The sequence below is a fragment of the Macrosteles quadrilineatus genome, unplaced genomic scaffold (genome assembly GCF_028750875.1).
Source record: "Macrosteles quadrilineatus isolate MER2022 unplaced genomic scaffold, UCM_ALF_1.0 Scaffold_6__1_contigs__length_79288215, whole genome shotgun sequence".
In the NCBI taxonomy this organism is placed as follows: domain Eukaryota; kingdom Metazoa; phylum Arthropoda; class Insecta; order Hemiptera; family Cicadellidae; genus Macrosteles; species Macrosteles quadrilineatus.
In genome coordinates this window covers 51821144-51843473 of record NW_026542599.1, presented here as the reverse complement: position 1 = coordinate 51843473, position 22330 = coordinate 51821144, and the positions used below count along the sequence as shown (strand labels likewise).

Here is a 22330-nt window from a genome sequence, read left to right as displayed (position 1 = left end):
AATGACGGTAACGATGGTTATTAGTTCACCGAAAACGATGTTTATCTCGACTTAACGATGGATATAGCATTAGATACTCCTGTGCAGTTAAAAATAAGGTGAACGAGCGTTTCTCGTTGCCGTAGTATTAGGAAGCCTGAGAAATTGAGAACGATTTATTTTTTTCTAAGCCAGTACTTAAATATTTTACTTAAATCATATTTTAGATTATTTAATTTTAAAGATTTTAATCAAGATGCATTCAAACAAACTATTAGAGTGCTCTAAATTAGTCAACACGTAAATATTGAGAGTAACCTATGTAGTTAAAATTAAATTGAAAGTGTATAAAGATTTAAAAATTTGATGTGGGTTCCATTGAACTATGTCTGTAGCTAGACCATCTGGTGCTGCTGAAATTATTCATCGATTTGCACAGCGTTTCTTCAATCATTGCTAAAGATGTGATTCTTTCCTCAACAGGTTTGAGCGGGAAGCCATACAGCTGTTCTGATCGATGTTACTTACGTAAAGCTGCACTTGACTTGTCATCTCTTGGTTAATTTTAGATATATTCTTTGTCTTTAAACGTTTCTTCAACGATAGTTCATTTTAAGAATAATCAACTGATTAATACTATTATGACCAAACATAGTTTCTTAGTAGGAGATATTTCAAAGGATACGATTGTATATACACCGTGTCCCAAAAAAAACTGAACAATTTTATTTACTTATAAAAGGTTTATTAACAATCACACGATAAACTAATTACATTTTAACTGACGCTTTAACTGAAGTTTTGTTTGATATCATATGTGTTAATGATTTTCAACATGGTTGCCATTGTTGGCAAAAAGATAGTCAATACGGCTGTCCAATTCAGCCCACACTCTATAGCGCATTTCGTCAGTAATGTTAGTAAAGGCTGCATTTATTCTTTGCCTCAATTCTCGGACATCGGAAACTTCTGTCTCATAAACTTATAATTTTGACATATTTAACTCACATGCTGCACAGCAAACAGACTTTCGACGGTCGTGAAGAAATAATTGTTGCACGTTTTCAATCAATTCGGATTTTCGGCCTACCTTTACCTTTTAAATGTTGTAAGCTTCCAGTTAACATAAATTTGTCATACCAGGCTCGAATGCTGTTCCGTGATGGAGGACGTCGACCATAGCGTCTTCTAAATGTTCTTTGCACTGCAATATCTGACTTACTTTGAATTTACCACTCAAAGCATTGCGCTTTCTCTCGTGCGTTCATGGTACCTTCTTAAAGACAGGGCAATGTTTTAAAATTTCAAGTTTCAAGCGACAACAATGAATCAGCTGATAGTTACAATTGATATTGAACAAAACTTCATGAGCTCACGTATCATATGATCACCTTCAAAGTAGACTAGGTATGCCTGGACATATCATATAAAAATTTAAAATTGTTCAGTTTTTTGGGGGACACGGTATGTCGGCATTTTAGCGAATTTCCCTACTGAAGTAGTTATTACCGTAGGTGGCATGGTAAGACCTAGGCCCGGGACCGATTTACTCATGGCAAATTTATTTATTCTATACTTTTGCTGCGGCGGGGGTATTTTACTATGGAATTAATTATAATTAATAAGAATACAAGACATATGTTGAAAAACTAGATGCATTTTGTATAGAGCTAGGAAATGTGAGTAAACGTAGGGACTTCTTTAACAAAAAAGTGCTACCGGTGTGACCTTCAGCTTCTAAATCGAAAGTTTAAGTATAAAACATTCCCTCTATAAATATTTAATAATAAACAATATCGAGTTTCCCAGAATATTCCTTTTATTCAACGCTGCGTTCCTAAACGAACTGATCAATTTAGAGAATTAAAATTCCAGACGGACCATGTACGGGTAATAATTACTTCGGCCCTTACATATTAACGCGAAATGCCTTGATCCGATTTCTACAAGCGGTTTTCGCATGAATGGTGCAAATGCGCCGTCCGTTGCATCAGGCGATCTCGCCTACCAATGAGAACTGGGCTGGAGCCGCATCGACCAATCACAGAGCAGCTGCGCTGTACCGACGCCGATGTGTCTGCTCGGACGCATTACGCAATAACCGGACCTACGGACGCGATGTTGGGAAATCAGAGCTACTATCTGGGCTACTACGGTCTACTCCCGCGGCGTGGCTTCGCGCCAAAATCTTTTGGCGGGAAAATGCAACGAAAGCTTGTAAGGACAGTGTTTACAGACAGCGATCGGCTCTCAATTCTAAATATTTGGAAATCTTTTGGAATGTTTTTCTGTTTAAAAACATGTCTGTGTACTGTATTTAAAATCGATCCAAGCGTTATTAAAAGTTTAATTCTTACAATACCAATACCCACCTTATAATCAGGTCTTCAAATTTTGTTAACAATTTGTTATCTTAAACTAATTTAGTATAGTTCGTATTCTTGTTTAATTCTGTGCGATATTCACGTGGTGTTTTACGTAATTTCCTTCAAAACGACTGCGGTTAGTTTTGTGAGTTCGAAACAAGCAGCATGGTAAACTTTATGTGCAATGTTTGACTTGTTTACATATATCTAACTATAGTACAGGATTGGTGTATACACATTGGTCCTTATCGGTCTAATTTAATTACCCTAATAGACATTTATTGGTACGCTTTAAGGTTTTTTATATGGGTAGTGAATTGTAGTATGCAATTTTAAAGTTTACCGAACCACTGACACTGATCATGTGCTATAAAGTAAATAATAAGTAAAATACCCTGGACGTCTTGTGAGCTAAATATGTAATACAACCATACTTAATTATATTTAAATAGAGTGATTAGTTGAAAATAATTATAATATCCAACCAAAACCAAGTGTTAAAAATGAAACCGGAAAATGTTACACCTAACTTTTGTTAATGGTGATTAAGTGTGATGAACTGTATTATAAAAATGATGTATCATGGTTAACTTGACTTTATTAAAACATTTAGACATTTTTTTATTGCAGTACCGCTACGCTTAAGATTGAAAATAGCAAACTTTGCTTATACTACTAGGATAAAAGTTAAGAGTTGTACGAGTTAGCTGGAAGGTCAGTTATTAAGTGTTATAGCGCATAAAATGGCCGAGCACGTACTCATAAAGCAATATATTAACCACTAACTCTCACTCAAATGCGGATATTACTGAGGAGTTTCTCAACGAGATAAACTGCTTACTAACATAGATTAAACATATTCTTTCGCTCTGCCATTCTTGTGGATCAGCTGAAGACAATTTAAGCATTTGTTTCGTTCCAGTATTTGTAGAGCGCATTCGGTTGTTTACTAGAAATTTCTTGTTATTTCACCAACACTAAAAATATATTAACGCAAATTTGAAGGCAATTTGCACTCGTGTTACCCATTATATTTTTCCTACAGTATGTTACACACAGTACAGTGTGTACAGTATGTATGTGTAACAGATCGTAGAAATAATTAGTCAAACACTAAACAACACGTTTAATCCAAGCGTTGAACGAAATGGGAAACACAGCAACACCTCATAGTATTAGTAAGTGTAGTAAACTTATTTTTCAAGCGTACACGGATTACGTGCCTAATAAAAGCACATTGTTTTGTGATTTTAGGTTGCAATACTGGAGTGCGACAAAAGTAAGTAAATTCAGCATTCAGCAACTTTCTGTACTATAATCAGTGCAAGGAAGTCCACTTTGTCAGGTGACTGTAGGAAAAGTTATTTATTTGTAAACTATTGTTTGCCTCTGGCATTCTTGACAAAAAATAAACTGCACCCTTAGAAATCTACTTTGAAATAGCAGAGAAATATTTAGGTGACAAAATAATAAGCCTACTCAAACTTTGGAGGATATGTTAATAATAACTACCCCATATTTTACTGCTGGATAAAAATACTACTTACATTTGCCAAAGTCAGTGGCTATGCAACAATTAGTTACATACTTAAAACGGTCTTTTACCTACAAATAAAATGTGTATACTTATTACTTCATTCAGATAAGAAACCAACTCATGTACTATTACTTACATATTTTATTGGTAACGTAGGACATCAAAATACAAATTCTGAGACGCGCACTGCTGTTAAAAGTTTACTATCAAATTTAAAATTTACTTTCTACTTTTTAAAATAACTTTACTAAACATTTACTTATTTATACAGTTTAAAACTTCTCAAGGACTCCACAATGAAGGATTTGTAAGTACCACAGGTCCTTCTCACCGGAAGATGTCCTCCATTTGCCGCAGCATGAAGCACATGTAATCTAACTGGATATTTTAACAGCAACCAGGTAGCATAAACCGTTATTACTTGAGTACTTTGTATGGTATAACCTTATCTCCTCGAGCGTCCCAAACAGTCGGGATCCCACATTCAACTTCCAAGAAGACTTGCATCATGTTCATCGGAAGATCTTGATCTGATCAATATGCATGCCGCCCGACTATTATCATGCATTACACCCTGGGAATGCTACAGCAGCATGTTTACTAAGAACGTTTGTCCCTCGTAAATTTGCCATTGGTTACACAACGTGACTTGCAGCATTCGTGACAAGAAGATTCTCAATGATCATTGGTGAATTTGAAAGGATTCTTACTAAACTGGATTTTTTTCATGATTTTTTTTTAGGTGAATTGAACATTTTACAAGGGGACTTTTATCATGGCCATCTTCAATTTTAGGCATTCACTTGCTTATCTTACACATTTGATGACAAAGTTTGGGTATAACGGTGCGAGCGACAAGCATAACAATGTTTAACTCCAATTATAATTATATTTAATTCTTTTGTCTATGACAATATCAACTCTTAATCCATTGTTCGTGATTTGAATTTCATGTGTATTTTCCAAGGTAAAATGTATTGTTAAAGTAGATCATGTAAACGATCTTGATCGTGTTATAAGTATTAATTTGTGATAATCGGCTAAAGTAACTATAGACCTTGACCTTGACTATTCAAATATCAAATCCGGTGAAGGTTGTAGGGTTGGGCGAGTTGAGACCAATTTATAGTTGGCGAATTCTCTATCTCCGGGAAATGCAACAACATCCGCCATTTGTTATGGGTTGCAAGATAACTCAATTCTAAATTGTAAATGTGCCATAACAGTCTCGTACAGCAAAATAAACTACATGAAAGTTGACGAAAGAAACAATATACCTCTTACTTAGATATTGAACAGTTGAGATGGTAGACTAGAGCCGGATTTTAGGTGTAGGTCGACAAATGTTTTCTTGTTTGCATTATCGTAATCACCAACCATATCAGCTATCTTTCTGACAAACAAAATCTTAATATTGCTTGAGGGAAATAATGGTTTTTGTTACTCTTAAGACTTTAAGACCTTGTTATTGAGCGTTACGGAGAACAGAGTGAATTTTTAATCTTTAACTTTGCCAACGCATAATGTTGCAGCTCCAGTAACTAGTAACACAACAAAGACGAACTATACTTTTTATATTGACCCAGCAAGGGGTATAATACCTTTGTGCAAGCAAAGTATGAGTGCCAGATGAAATAATGAAATGACAAGTTTATTTTTAGTTGTGATCATAACATGGAACCCAACTTAGCAATAACAGCTAAATTATTTCGGGAATCATAAATCAAAAATCTCCTGACTTTACTCACGGTTGCGAAAGTGTATTGGAGAGTTCCCATATTTGAAACTTGATGCAAGCAAAATGTTTATAGATCATAAATGAAACTGCCTAAGATGTTGGATTGATCTTGTGAATGGTCTAATTCAAATAACTCACAGTTTATTGAGGCTATGTAAACGTACACGTGAACTTCGTTCTTCATACAACATGTATGTGGTGGTTATGACTGACTTTCTTGCAAAACATTGAACATTGATGAACCTCTTGCAATAGCCCAAAGCTCCAGTACAACCTACGCAAGAAAGGTATTTGCGGTTGAGGCGGCTTGACGGACAATCATTGTAGAACCATTAGATGAGTCAGGCTGCCATTACCTGCACAAGACCCAGGCTTGGGGGAACGCTCGAGTAAGGTCAGGCCTTCACCTTCACTTGACCTTGACATGGGTCCCGTACAACAACGACCAGACCTGGTAGATCCATTCAAACTGGAAATGCATAAAAATGGTAAGTTGAATCTGAGATGGACCGGTAGCGTTAAAAGTTGTTAGATGATAAAGAGATATTCGCTGTATATTTTTGTAGCATGGTGATCTAAAAGACGTTTCTTGTGATCTTTAGATTTCGTTAAAATTTCGACCAAGCCAAATGGAGATCCCCAATGTAGACAAAGAGTTACAAATGATTCCACATAGCACTAGCTTATGAAGCTAAAAATGAAAGACACATTAAATAATGTACACAAACAGATTTCCACTCCTAAAGAAGGCATTTATAGAGAATTTAGAATTGGAATCCCTTTATTTTGTTAAGTCTCAAAGACTGCATTTTCTGTTTAAGATTATCATGGAAGCGAGGCGTTTTGCTGATTGCTAACTGCTAAGACCCACGACCATTAGATTACTGTTATTTAGTCATTACCGATGTCAGAGTGACTCTGGACCAAATTTAGTTTGGACAAATGCGTCTTATGATAAATTATTTTCATAAGTCTATTGAAATTCGTTATCAAATGTAATTTGGGAATCCTAAATGCGACTTCTATCTAGCCATCACGGTAAATACGATTGTAATTCAATTCCAACGTAATTGTCAAACCACCTACGAAGTCCAAAAAGCAAATCATTTATCGAGTCAAAGTCACAGTATGGATCATGGATACTTAAAAATAGCTTACGACAAAGAAAGCACGCGGGCGGGGTAATGTTTGTGAAATTGCTTGAAGATTGGGCTGGGACCGAAGCGACCTTCAGGGAGATGAACCGTGAAGACATTCCTGAGGCGTGAGTCAGTGTGGCCAACTGACGTCAAACGGAGAAAGTAGAAGAGGCTGAGGTTATGGCGGGAAAGATCGGTAAGAGCGGGAACTCCGGCGTTTGTAAACCAGGGTGGTAAAGATCGCGTGATGGTGTTAAGTAAGAGAAAGGTTGATAGCAATCAGATACATTATCAAGAGGTTCAACGAACTGGGAAGTTGAGTTAAAAGACCGGTATAAGGGTGGTAGAAATCGCGTAGTGGTGTTAAGTAAGAGAGAGTTCAGCTTTAAAGACTTTTTTGGAGTGTTTTTGATGCCCAGCTGATGCATTTCGGCAAACAGAAGTAAAACAAAAGAAAATGTTATAAGAATAAGAGTTTTCAAGAACCAGTATTGAAAACATCCAACGATGACGCCATCACAAGAAACATCACCGAGACCACAAGAAATCTAAAGGAAATTCAAGTGTTAATCGATATGATGAGTTTGACATTTAAAATTATACGTTTGAAATTTTACCACTTAAGCAAATCTTGTTAATGAAATCTTGTCGTCTACATGAAGGAAGAAAACTATCTAAGGGCTCAAGGGATGTATGGAATATTGAGAGGCATGTGCAAACTACGGCACACAATGTCAACATAATATGTACTTAGTGTTCAGAACAATATATTACCGTTTCCCTTAAAAGCTGTTTGTAAACACTGTTTTAATAGTGATGAATTGAAAGCTCAACCATAGCACAGATCCAAAATTCAATTGAAGAGTTTGAATATGAAACAGAATAACCACAAATGAAATGTGTAAGGAAATATTCCATCTAACACTGTTTACAGTAATAAACTGTACTCTATACTTTACTGTCAAGTAATTTTACTTCACGTGATCAAATCTACAAATTATTTTGTTGGATCTTGAACTGCTTTGATTACTGATACCTGAATAAATAGCCCAATGGAATCTAGAATGGAATCCACAAACATTTACGTAGACCCGGCAGTTAGATTGGTCACAGCTATTTCTGATGGCAAACACACCAAAATATTTCAGTCGATAGATTTACGGGATCCATCCGCATCCGTAAACAACGCGAAGAAACAGGTTAAAACTGTTCCAGAAAGAATCTAAAAGAGGAATTGTGTAATGGCTATTTCCGGACTTTATAAAGTAGAGCATAACAAAGTAAAGGTTCGCAGACGCTCGCAAATAGCTTGGCTGTGGAGTTGGCCAATTTCATGGGGAATATCACCAGCTTGTGTGACATGGTCCAGAAACAGCTTCGCGAAAACAGAATTGGCACAAGTCCTGGAGAAGCCACCTGCGCTAGGGACTTCACGGATTAGTTGACACTATCCTCCATGACGTCTTACATGAGACGTGTCAACATTTTGCTGCTAGTAATAGAAAATATCTTCGAAAAGTATTCAACATTTTCATAGTAAAAAATGAGAGACAAAATAAGTATAATATGTTATTTAATATATTTTGTATTAGGCAACTTTGCTCTCTCACATAAGTATTTTCTACTTACATACGTTTCTGTAAATTGCCCATTTCCTCTGTTATTTACTTTTTTTTACTGCAAATGGTTTTTATTTTTGCCATCAAATATGTAGGTAACTTGAAGTAGAGTCTTTCTTTGGTAATATAATATAGTTTATTTTGGTGAAACTGTAACATTTAACTAAAATAATGAATAACCGATTACTAAGTAGTGCTCTGTATTCATTTGCTGATAAGAGGTTCAAGTTCTCGTCTAGTAGATGTTTGATGGTTCAATATGGACCAAGTTGTCCTTGATCATTGAGCTTTTAACAAATGGTTTAAAAGAAACTGCTCATCTCAAGAACAAATCCCATTCCATTTTCCATTTATCTCACTATTTTCTCATTCGTATTAAGCTTAAAATGTAAATAAGAAATATTACGTACCAAAAGTAGGTCACTGCCTTGCTTAAGTATAGTACTTTAATTCTATAGGCTTCCTAATATTCAGCTTAAAAAGTGCAACAATGTTTCACGTCGTAGTCAGATAAGTAATCTTATTAAGAAAACGCAAAGAGATTTCTTAACTACTATATTCTGTTGAAAATATTTAGGTAATTTGAGGGGAGGATCCCCACAATTTTTTTGTATTTAATGCATGCTGCTATCAGCTGTTGAGTTATTATTTTAAAAGTAAGGGTCAGGTGGAGGGGATAGATTTCTTTCCCCACCTAGATATTTGAACGAGCAGTTCTTATTTAAAAAGAAGACGAGTATTTAAATCTGCCAATTTGGGTTTTTAACGATTTTATGAGGTTAAACCCACTTTACACCTACATAGTATCGAGTGATTCCGTTTTAGGTCGTAAACCACTGAAGGTATCATTTTTTGAAACCACATGCAATCACGTGTTCTCCTATGTGACGTTGTTTTCAAACACCACACTACATGTCAGGTTGACTTAACCTCAACATTGCATGTGAGAATCTGACAGTGTTAACTTTTTTCTACCAATCTCTTTGACAAGGAAGTTTGACGAAGGTCGGTATCTCAGGTGGTATCAGCGCTGCCAACCTAAGCAATGATCGTCAGGCTTGCCAATTGCAGCCTTGGGTATAAATAAATAGAGAACTCAAGAAAGATCAAGGCTTCTGCTTGTCAGAAGTGACAAATTGTATGTGATAAGTCAATTGGAAAAGGTCCCTGACCTGATCATAGGGATTGGCGTGGTACAAATCTACCCACGTGGCCTGGTTGTGAATAGTGTATGATAGTTTATGATTTGTTGGTTGGTGAATGAAGAGTATTTAATATTAAAATGTTATCCCGTTGGATAGAAAACAGAGGAAAAAGAGTGAACAGTGCGTCCTGCGTATTATTAATAGCTTTGCTGAGTGATCAGTTGATCATGAATTAATATTCCAAAGACAAAATGGCACTTGAGTCCACAACCAACCTCGCTCGGAATCGAACCGCAAAGATTTGAAGACTCGAACCTTCAGATTTGAAGACTACTTCGCTACCTAGACTATATTGAATACTTTGGAGAGGCTATGGTGAAAATTACGATAATCCAAAAGGGTGGAAGTAATACTTCTTGGTTTGATGAAAATAATGACAAGTAACTCTTAATAAAGTTATATTTTTCAGCTCGATTGTAAGTATTAAACATTTTGATTCCATCGAAGCAAGAGTTTCGTCATAGAGTGTTCTTGATTTGCTGAATCCTTGATCCTGCTCCTTATGTTGAGCACAGAGAAAGTCATGCCCTGATCCACTTTCTTCCTTAGCTGATATCAATCGGCGACGTCAAACTCATTCATTTTCTCCAGTGAAAACTAAAATCGTTAAACGAAAACTTGAAACGCTGTCTATAAATCTTCAATATTACATGTTTTCCTACGAATTCTAAACTGTGAAAATTAAAATACCTCGTTATAGCAATCTTGTTATAAAACACCTGGTAGGTTAAGGATTTAGTCATACGGGTGTTAAGTTCCACTTTAGATGCCCTATTGCAATCGGTCCCAACATTTTTTTACTAAAAAATAAGTGCATAGAAAGATTTACATGTGGAACCAATATGCTGATGGACAAAACTTTTGTTACCGTACAAATTAAGATGGCACACAACTGGCGCTATGCCCAAATATGAATGGGATGAGTGGATGAATGAAATAAGATGCCTTTGGCGCTTCTGACTGAGACTAGCTATTTCTTCAGCAAATTCTTCAGCTGTTTTTTATTGAACTCCAATGATTAATGACAGCTGGGCCCGATTGTATACATAAACATGTATTAAATATCCTAAACCACTCAGTTCAGGTGGCTACATAAATAGCATTACTATAATCTTTGGGACTTTCGTCGTCGTCGTGAAGTTTCAGTCCAAGGAGCCGAAGCTGAAGGGACTGAAGCTGTTGCAGGACCAAACACCAAATTAGTTATTTTAATAAAATAATATTTGAAATTCCCAAAGATTTCCTAAAATAAATACAAGTGGAAGAGATCTTTTATCGACCTGTACCACCACAACAACGCACGATTTCAACTAGGCATGCCACCCGCGCATGGCAGTAGGTTAATCGCAACTGAATCAATCACTCAATTTTTGCTGGGAACGGCAGCTTGTATCGATTTGCATGGTAATCATGACAGCACATTCAGGTGTTTTTTTTTCGGATGTTGAAGGTTAATGTATGCTAACTGCTGGTATCCCGAGGCGGCGACGGTGGCGCTTGCAGGACGTGGCGGATGAGTGAGGAAACACAACAGTCTTAGTAGACTTTGAGGCGCCTTCCAGTTGCCCGCCTTTGCCAATACATTGAGCATTGAGCATATTTCCTCCTTCGCCATGAATTAATATTGAATGCCATATAAAATTGTTTGAGACAACGACACAAACTTGTGCGTGTTTTAAACTAAATGTGAATGCTGAGAGGGTGTAAAATGGAAGGATATCTCTGTGAATTTGTTTCTTATATCAGCTGTTTTTTAGGGCTATTAATTGCAAATCCAACGATCAAGGACACCTAGAACCACTTTTGAAATGTCAAAATCCACCAAAATATATCATGTTGAGACAAGGTTCGTTGTTAAACAGTGGGACCTCTATTTTGGAGTCGTTGTAAGCCGATGGCTTGGAGCCGATCTTGAATTGTTCGTATACAAAAAAGGATAGGATCCTTACACAAGGAGAACTTTCTCGAATGAAGGGAATGTATTAATATGAAATTGTTTCTTCGCTAAACAGACCAAATATGCATTGCGATTGAAGCAATTCTGTTATGAAAAGATGGTGCCAGTATCTTAGAATGTTGCATTCTTCGAGGGTTACAAATGAGCCCCAGAAGGCAAAAAACATAAAAAAGTATGATTTAAAAAAATGGAAAAGTAGCATATTTTAAACTAATTTAATGAAACTTATACATTTTCTTTGAGAAATATTCAAAACTTTCAAACTTGCTGAAGCAAAATGTCTTATGACTCTCGTGATGTTCGCATGGTTAGACCTAAAGGTGCAATTCAGTCACAATACGGGTATCTCGGTTAAGACCAGACCTGACTATTGATGATGAGCTGATGGTCGTTTTGCAAATATAATTTAATTTTAATTAATTGATTTAATTTAATTTAATTTTTTAATAGCTTTAAAGTTATAAGTGGTGTCGTAAAATGTGTCATAACTGTACAATAAAGCAGGCACATGTTTATCATTTTACCAAATCTTGCTTTTCGTAACCACCTAGGTATTGCAAGCAGAAAATTGCCAAATTTGCTATTAAGGCTACTTTAATTTTACTTTTTAGCTAAGGACAGTGACATGCTGAAATAACAACAACAAGCCATTGGGACGACAGAAATATGAGAGTACAGACTGTAGTGTAGTTAGGTTATTGTAACTTCACAAAAGTGGAGAGTTTATGATTATGGCCATGTTAAGGGGAGTCGCTACTGAAAAACTACCAATTTTGTAAAAAACTTGATTTTTTTTATTATTTTTTTATCTTGTTCTATGGATTGTAAGGTTTCAGAAAAACATAACATATGGTATAATATATATTTTTTTCACTGTGAAAAAAATATTTGAAGTGAAGCGCGCACACCTCTTTTGGGGCATCAACTAGGCCTAGTATAAACCAACGTATAAACTTCAACCGCTGTTTTCCGCGACTTTAAAATTTTGTTTTTTTTTTATATAAAAGTTCTTATAACTTTTTAACTATTGCAGCTATATGAATGAAATTTTTACCACACATTGTTTATACTATAAATCAACTTTCTGTGCATGGATATTGTAATTGGGTAAATAAAAGTACATGAAAAAAAAATTATAAAAATTTATAACCTATAAATTTTTCAAAAACTTATTTTTGAAGCCATAACTTATAAACCAATTGAGAAAATAACATGAGTATGCACAGAAAGTATGTGCTTTCCTTGCTCTTTAAAATAAGATATCGAACAATAAAATTGGTTCAGTAGTTAAATAGTTATAAGAGATTTAAAAAACCCCATTTTTTCCCGCCAAAAAACTTAAAAAACTCCAAAAAGTATGTAAAAAATTTTTTTTTTTTTACTTTAACGGCAGTAAATCTTTTTCTAAGACTAAATGAACTTAAAAAAGTATATATGATAATTTTTAAAAGGATTTTATTAAAAATCACTAGTTTCAGTAGCGACTCCCCTTAAATATAATAAAATTACAGGTAAGCTATTAACTAGCACAGCTAAAAACAATGTGGAGACCCTATCATCCAAGCCGTTGACAGAGCTTAAACTCATTGATGTATTCTAAGGAAGCTCTCAATGTTATGTCAAGATCTACTTTATTGCTTCCTCCAAGTGCATTCATTGTTACAGACCCACCCGCAGTTTCATTGTTGTGGTTGTGGAAGCTGTAAATCAGCTGTTAATCATCTGTGTGTGCCTAATCAGCTGGTGGCGACTCGCGGTCTGCGATGAGTAATGACCTTGACCTCTTGTCAAGGAGAAGTCGTTTTATCAATCAGCTGTTGTAGAATAGTCTTAGTGACAGTGTTCGCTTTTATTTTGTTTGTGTGGATATTTATAAGTTTATTACTGTATTATTTACAATTTTATTTAATTACATTTGAATAAGCAAATGGAACAAATCTAAAGGAGGATGAAAATTAATACTCTGAAAATCGAGTCTACAAGTAGTAAATATGCCAAAGATATCTATATCTATAAAAGAGGAAGTAGGCCTATGTATGTATATTTGTATGTATGCACATAGGGTACATACATACAAATGTACAAATGAGACTACGAAACCGCTGAACAGATTGTAATGAAACTTTAAGGCATTTTTAAGCATTATTCAAGAATAGTTTGTGTGAAGTGAAGTCTGGTGCATATCCGTCAAAAGGGCTCCGCCCCAGAGGGTTTTAGGTGGGCCAGTGTAAAACTTTTGGAACTAAAATGTTTACAAATAAATATAATTTAAAAGCAGATGTTTACTTTCACCAACTGTTTTGTAGGTTTGAATAATCACAACATTACAACTCTCTTATTGTTGTCATCTGTTCTGCTACCTGTATTTTTAATCATGAATACAATGCTGCAAATAATTATGTTATCTTCGAGTATTATCTTTATTATCAGTTGCTATTGTATTGAATAATTATCAATGTTCTATTTATATTTGTTATTGCTATTTATATTTGTTTATTTTGTTGATTCAGTTATGTTATTGTTATGTGGTTTCTAATATTCTATTTATATTTGTTGCTAATGCATTGAATGTTATATTGTTATGGTTGTATTGCTTTGCATTTTAGAATTGTAAATTGTTATTTTGAACCATTATGTGTAACTATGTGTAACTGTTATTGCTGATCTGTATAGCAATTGTTTGTATAAGTCAATATTCTATTTAGTGTTAATATCTTAGGCTACCATCTTGATGTTCACAAATTTGTAAAATTGGTTTAACCGTGGGAAATAAAAAAATAAACTTTCTGTATTAGTCATGATTTGAAATAGTGCCACACTGTTTCCACAGAATGCAGCACAGAAAACTATTTTACTTTAGGATTTAAGTCCAAATATATAACCCCAATCGCAGCATACCTGTGCAATCAACAACGTTTAAATTCTCAACTATTAAATATGTAAACGTAAAAACCTTTATTAAAGTATTATAAACAAAAAAGGGATGGCAATGCCTTAATATTTTTATATTTTCTTCTATACTCACACAATATAACAAAAACATTAAGAGAATAATAATCGTGCATGCTATCTTAGGTATTCAAATGCCTCCCAATTTGTCATTAACCCACCACATTACTGTCATTAAAAGAAGGAACTCCAATAAACCTGGAATGCGAAACTTAAATTCGCCCAAGCTGTGCAACGGAACCAGACTGACGATTTTAAAAAATGACACCAAACTTGATTGAAGCAACAATCATCAGTTAGTTGTAAGTTTAAAGGAGAAATAGCCCTTATCCCAAGCATACCGATGATTTCATCCGAATTGAATTCAAGCGACTACAATTTCCTTTGCGACTTGCTTTCGCAATCACCATTATAAGGCACAAGGGCAATCTCTGACTATCCCTGGTTTAGATTTAGAAAATACATGCTTTTCACACGGACGGCTGTATGTTGCGTGCTCAGGTGTTGGTAGGTACGCCTAAAGACTTATATATTTATACACCTAATGGAAAAACAAAAACATTGTTTATCCAATGGCAATTAAGTAAAATAAATATTATATTTTTGTTTTGGTATACATTTTTATTATTTGTCGTAAAGAACAAATTACCATTTAAAATAATAGTTGTTAGCGCAGCAACGCGCGCCGGGTAACTGCTAGTCTTCAATATTAACGATGAAACCATCAGGAAAACTAAAATCTTGACGTGGTTTTTAAAATACGTGTTAACATCTTAGTGTGATTTCCCTTGTTAAACTACTTAATTAATATGTCAGTCAATTGGTTCTACGACCAAATGACAAGTTGATCAAATTGTGGGCATCCATTTGTTGTACTTTTGAAAGGAGACAGCAAATGAAATATACAGTATTAAATACCCCCACCCCAGCAAACCTGCCGACTAAGCGAATTTCCATTTGTCAGAATAGATTTTCTATGAAATCCATCTAAATAATATTAGGTTTAACGAGTACCTAGGTTTGCTGCTACAAGGAAACTAATAAACGTTGTTTTTTTAGTAAAATATTAATAAAATAAATAAAATAGCCAAGTTTGATCAAAATATATCCATTTACAAGCAAACTACAAAATTTTACAATGTTCTCCATAAGAATAACATGGAAATATTAAATTTAACATTTTTTGAATTTTCTCTGTTACCAATCATCGTACAAAAACACTTTTATATACTAAATTATTTGTTTTTTTAAGCTCTTCAAAAATGTCTCGAGAGAAATTGAGAAATTTTAAGTTTTGAGGGTCAAAAATAAGAAAACCCAATTTTTACCCCATAAAACCCCCCGTTAAACCCCATTCCCATGGTCCGATCATGCTGGTTCGCGAACTCATTCAAGTTTATCCTGTCTTACACCTTTAAACCAAATTTCATCAAAATCAGACAAAAATTACCCAAGTTATCGTGTTCACGGATATATATATACATATATAAAAATTTTAACTAATGGTGTTTTTGGCCTCTGGGGACATCGAAATGAAAAAGTAAATCGGTCCCGGGCCTAGGTCTTACCATGCCACCTACTGTAATAGCTACTTCCCTATAGGGAAATTCGCTAAAAATATATACTTTCAAAGTATGTTAAAAATCGTAAGTGGTAACTTTTTATTTAAAATGCCATTGAACTGGCTTGTCAACCAAGTGAAATGCAGTCCAATTAATGGTGACCCCATTAATAAGTTTCTTACGACTAATTGAACAAAAGACTGCCATACGATTTGTGATTATTCATGTTTGCCACTAAATCAAATACTTTATGGACTTTACCTGTGTTAACTTTCTAGTATGACTCTGTTCAGTGTGGCATAATTAATTTATGTTATATTATGTACAGTACGACGTGATGTACGTTGCACTAATGTTCATTGTATGGTAACCAGGCGACAGGCTGGCGACGGAGTTTCGATTTGCGACATCATTTACATTGGAATAACATTTCGGGTCGTCTTGGTCATACTTGGACAAATATCAAGTTTGAATATCACTATAGGCATTTATAAAACACAAACATCCTACAAAAATTATACTAATCAATAAAATCTAAGTATTTATATTATTATGTTGAATAAATATTTGTTTCGATCAGTAAACCTTTTTATCTATATTTTTTAGTTAAAATAACTTCTCATTGTTTTTTTTACATTTTATAGATATTTCTAGTTATGAAAAACACTCAATGAATAATAGAAGACAAAAATCTTACATTTGTTAAGGACATTTATCACATTCAAATCCGTTTGAATTTCAAATTGCAGAAATATATTATTATTTTCATAATACCGAGGAATCAAAAGTCCTATACATCCTTAGATTTATTAAGTTATTGATCAAGTAAATGTAACAACACTGTCTTTATGAAAAACAAGTTTGAATTAACAAAATATTTAGTGTAAGGTGCATTATTAGATGTGTACTAATTTATTAGAAAATTAACAATTCACTATGCTTTTTGATGGGAAGTTTAACCCTTTATGTTCTTTTTTACAACGATTTAGATAGCATCCGATCCATAAATTTATATATGCAATATATATATATATATTTATTTAATTATTATTATATGTATATATATATATTTGCTGTATACTTTTTTAAACATTTTTAGGGCTTTTTCACTAGACTATACCTGTTTTATTTTACAAAGTCATTCCCTACATCATCGTTCTAGGAACACTTTGCTTATACGACAAATGATTCATCCCATAATTGATTGAGATTTACAAGATATAAATGCTTCCTATTTTGGACAGAGATTTCGAAGGATTAACTGTGAATCATCGTCTCAGATTGGTGTGGGAACAATTTGATCTCCGATATACTTAATAATAAATTAAAATTAATATAGTCCAGTAGAACGACTACATATTTATCTATGACTAATGTTATATTTTTATAAGTACGATTGGCTCTGTTTTTTTCATCTTTTTTTATCTGTTTCTGTTTTATCTGTTTTATTTTTATTTTCCGAGTCAAATGAAACAAAAATAAATATTTGATAAATGGTAGTAATTAAAAGAATATCGCTAGAGAATTATAAAAAAAACTGTGAATGCTATCCTCGCATATTGTATGACTAGAACGGTTCTACTTTAATATTCATACAGATTAGAATTAAATAACATTATGCAATTTTCGCTAAATCGTAAGACAAATTCACCATATTATGCAATGTGCCACCTAGAATCAAGTATTCTTAAGTGCGGACTTAGTGTGAAACTGTCGTGAAAAATACACTATTAATATTTATCATAACCAAGTTTTAGAGTTATAAACATATAACAAACGTTAAGACGTTGGTTGAACATTTTTTAAGTTTAATATTTTTACGTACTTGTAACATAATAATGTCTCTTCGTGAAAATCACGGTTTTTCGGAAACCCGTCAACTAAAGATATTCCTACAAACAAATAATAAAGCTTCTAAAATAATTAAATCACTACCTTGCGCACGTCTGAAAATTTCATAATTTTCTCACGAAATTGATTACTTTTAACAAACAAAATCTACTAGATACGTAAAAGCGATAAATTTTATTAAAAACGTAATCAACTGAAATTTTAGCAAAACATTGTTTTTGAGTCAAAAGGGCAAAAGGGATAAGTTTATTTGCAGTTCCCTAAAATGACCTATAATACTTAACGGGCCAAGCTAAAGACAACAGTAGTACCATCAATGTGTTGGTTAACGGTTTGTGATGCTTCCTTTGTCGAAGGGTTTCTTTTGTTTTACACAGGTTTCGGAGAAAATCCTAAGAACCTGTAAATTTCAAATTCCTATGTTATTTTGTATTCTTATGGATAATAAATAGACTATTGTCGTGTTCTTGTGTATGCATATATTTTGATCAAATTTGTTTATTTATTTCATACCAACCTATTGATATTTGACTAATATAACACACTTTATCACCTTCCCTACGACAGCAAACCTAAAAACAGATTAAACTTAATGTTAATTAAATAGGGTATTTAGTAAAAAATGAAACCAGGCAATTGGAAAATCGCTTAGCCTGCAGGTTTGCTGTGACAGGAGTATTTAATTAAAAAATGTGTATTTCAATATTAAATTTCAAAAACATAAATCAATATTAACTTACAATTTACATACATTCCGAGCTATAAATTTAACATTCAGAGATTAAATAGAAAACGTGAATCAAATATGTATATGAAGTGTTGGACCTAGCGTAGGGTTTAAACTTTATTTCTTGTTTGTTTACATTTTAGTTACATCAATAATAAATTTAATGTGGCAGTAAAAAAAAATATCTCCAAGAATATCGTGGTTTTTTTAAAGATGTTATGGACGAAAAAAACAAATTTAAATCATCAAATGCATATTGTTTAGAAACGTGTAGAGTGGCAGTGTAATAATGATTCTTGTTTGTTTAAACTAAGTAGAAAGGTTATTTTCTTAAGTGAAGTACTACTTTTGAAAGGACAACTTGAGACTTAAAATACTTAAAATGTGTAAGAATTAGACTCGGTATAGTTTTTGTTTTCAATTTAAATCATAGTCTACAGCCTAATAATACAATTTAAGCAAAAGATTGCCCCGTATTTACTAATTTGACTTAACAGTTAATGTATTTGTTACACCTGAGGTTTTTATTTTTACAAATTGTTAATATTGAACCTATTTTAGTTTGTTGAAGGTTTAGCAGTGTGATTTTTATTTTATTTTGTGTATAGGCTACCTATTAAAATTTCATTTAAATATACCTTTTTAAGTTCGTTTCACTTTCTGAGTGATTGCAAAACACGTAGACGTTAATTAATACATGTTTATATTCGTATTTTATAACTCTCATAATTTTGGTCCAGATATATTTTTGTAAGAATTAATCATATTTAATATTTTGTCCATTATGATTCAAATATGCTTCCACTAAAAGTGAAATTACAAGCTCCCAAAATAAAAATAGAATACATATCACAAACATTTATTTATCTTTCTCCCTTTCTTTTTTTAAACTTAATATTTAATAGTAAGATGTTATTATTAAATCAAATTTATTTATTTTATTTATTATATTTTTGCACTAGGGCGGCGTAAAGTGGTTATTTTCAACATGAGCTCAAGTTTTACGACCGAATCAAATCCGAGGTTGGAAAATGAGCGAGGGTTGAAAGGAAACTTTTTGCCCGTGTGATGAACTATATTTTTCGTAATATTGCACATTATTTTACAAACTAGGCCAAGTTGGAAAACAAAAATACTTTTCATGTAAAGATATTCTCTTAAAACGACTTCCAACTTGTTTTTAATTTGGCTAATGCAAACAAGTGACTGTTTAGTAAGTGACCCAATTAATTTTTCTATTACGATTGTGTCAGTGTACAAAATTTACATTATACCATCGATTTGTCGAACTATGTAAAGGAATGCGACAATCAATCGATACATGCAATTACTTATAATCGAAGTTTACCACCAACGATATAAAGAACTACTTAATAAGAACTGATTTTACAACAGCTGACTGTTACTCCGTAAGGACTAAAAATACCTTTTACTCTCTATGGAGTAAAATAGCTACTTTAGACCCACAACACATGTATTAAAACGGAATTTTTCTGCAGCATAGCGAAAAACAGTTTTTGAAATACAGTTTCTACAAATAAAAAATATACTATATATAGAATACAAGAGTAGTATTTACCTTAGAGGGTTGTCGAAGGAGGCGCGCGGTGGACTGGACCAAGGGATGAGTTTTCCCGGGTTATAATCCCGCCACCCTACTGATAACGCCTCCCCCTCAGTGATAACAAACTCAACAGGTCCTGACTCGCTAGGTGTGGGCTGAGATGACATTGTCAACGTCATCTAACGATCTTCACTGAACAAGACTTGACACTTCGCTAAAGTTGGGGGATAATTTTCAAGTTGCCCTAGTAAATTGTTAATTATTGTTATGGATAGGCTACGTTTTGCACCTAATGTTACCAACTTAATGATGGGTTGGCCTCAGGGTTATCAGAATAAAAAAGTACCCCCGCTGCAGCAAACCTGCCGACTAAGCGAATTCCCATTTGCCTGGATTGATTTTCAATTATTGATTACATCAACATTTATGTTTCACGAGTACCTGGGTTAGCTGCTATAAGGAAACTAATAAAGTGTGTTTTTTATTAAAATATCAATAGCTTAGTATAAAATAAATAAATTTTCCAAGTTTGATCAGAATATATCCATATAAAAGCAAACTTCAACATTTTACAATATTCTCCATAAGAATAACATGTGAATTTAACAATTTTTGAATTTTCTCCGTTACCAATAACCGTACAATAACACTTTGATATACTAAATTATGTTTTTAAGCTCTTTTAAAAGGTCTGGAAAAATGATGATTTTTTGTTTTAAGGGTAAAAAATGAGTAAAACCCATTTTGACCCCATAAAACCCCCCGTTAAACCCCGTCCCATGTACTGTTCATGTTGGTTCGCGAACTCATTCAAGTTTATCCCACCTTAGACCTTTAAACAAAATTTTATCAAAATCAGACAAAAATGACTCAAGTTATAATATATATAATTATATATCAAAATGAAAAAGTAAATCGGTCCCAGGCCTAGGTCTTACCATGAGACCTACGGTAATAGCTACTTCCCTATAGGGAAATTCGCTAATAACTCTTTGTTACCTAAGCTGGTTTGTGAAATATTTGTTCTATTAAAATATTAACTGCTCTACTCAGAGTTTTTTCAATTATCGATATAGTAAATGTTGATTAGATTCAAAGAATTTTCGGCATTTAACAAAACATAAAGAGCGAAACGATTTCGTCCTAAATAAATTTAGAATTAAAGGAAAGGGAAATCTAATAGAGATGTCGTTAAATACTTTAAAGTTGTATTTATCTGTTACACGAGATATTCTTGTAATATGATTATTTACTAGCATTTAGTACAGTCTTGTTAATAATTAGCACATTAATGGCTTTTCTCAATCCATACAGAAATTAGTAAAATTACGATAAAATAAGGAACTCGCCACTGTGAACTATACAGATTGTTGATACACAGTTTACATTGCGTCAGTAGTAGTGGTTTTGTTTTATTTTTGATACAGACTACTCATAATTCAAGCTTTGATCGTAAAATTTGTGTCGTTGTGTATAAGGGTTACCCAAACAACCCCAGGATACCAATTTGTTATTAAGTTGATCTATGTATTAATATGCAAACATGTATCTTTAAAACCTTTTTTCTCAGCTCGAGTACATCGCAAGGATAATCTACGCATACTATTAGAAAGATATTTTCCTGTAGATTTGTAGAATCCCTGTATCAATTAAAATAGGCTAAAAATAAGCACAAACATAAATTTAAAATTTATATAAAATTAACATGGGCCTTATGGGTTGCGATTCTGGCGACGAAATAGCAGCAAAATATAAACAGAACATCAAAACAAATGGAAGAAATTCCAACCACATGTATCATTTACAGCGTAGGGTGAAAATATAAAAGTCTGTACATTACATATTTTTGGTCGGGGTTTCGACCACTGGACGACCTCTAGTTTAATTTAATTCAGACTAATTGAATCCCCAAGATATGAGAAGATTGATGAGATTAACTGAATTAAGTCATGCGCCCCACAAGTCGTGTGACGTTAAAAAAAACAATGAAATTTCACTGGCACTAAACAAAATACAACAAGCAAAAAACTTAAATTAGTGAACTTAATTAAAAAGTATGACAACAACGTTAAACAGTGAAGAGGAGTATTGTTCTGTAAACTTGCCATTTGGCTTGTAGATATGTTTTGTCCAAGGC

General features: G+C 33.5%; 1 protein-coding gene across 1 annotated transcript in view; it reads right to left on the bottom strand.

Annotated features, from left to right (window-relative positions):
- LOC128996827 (ion transport peptide-like) overlaps positions 1 to 20279 on the bottom strand; it is a 69109-nt gene extending 48830 nt beyond the window's left edge. The window contains exon 1 of the mRNA XM_054422315.1: positions 20209 to 20279. The gene's annotated coding sequence lies outside the window, so the exon portion shown is untranslated. The remainder of the gene's footprint in view (positions 1 to 20208) is intronic.
- Between the last annotated feature and the right edge of the window lie 2051 nt (positions 20280 to 22330).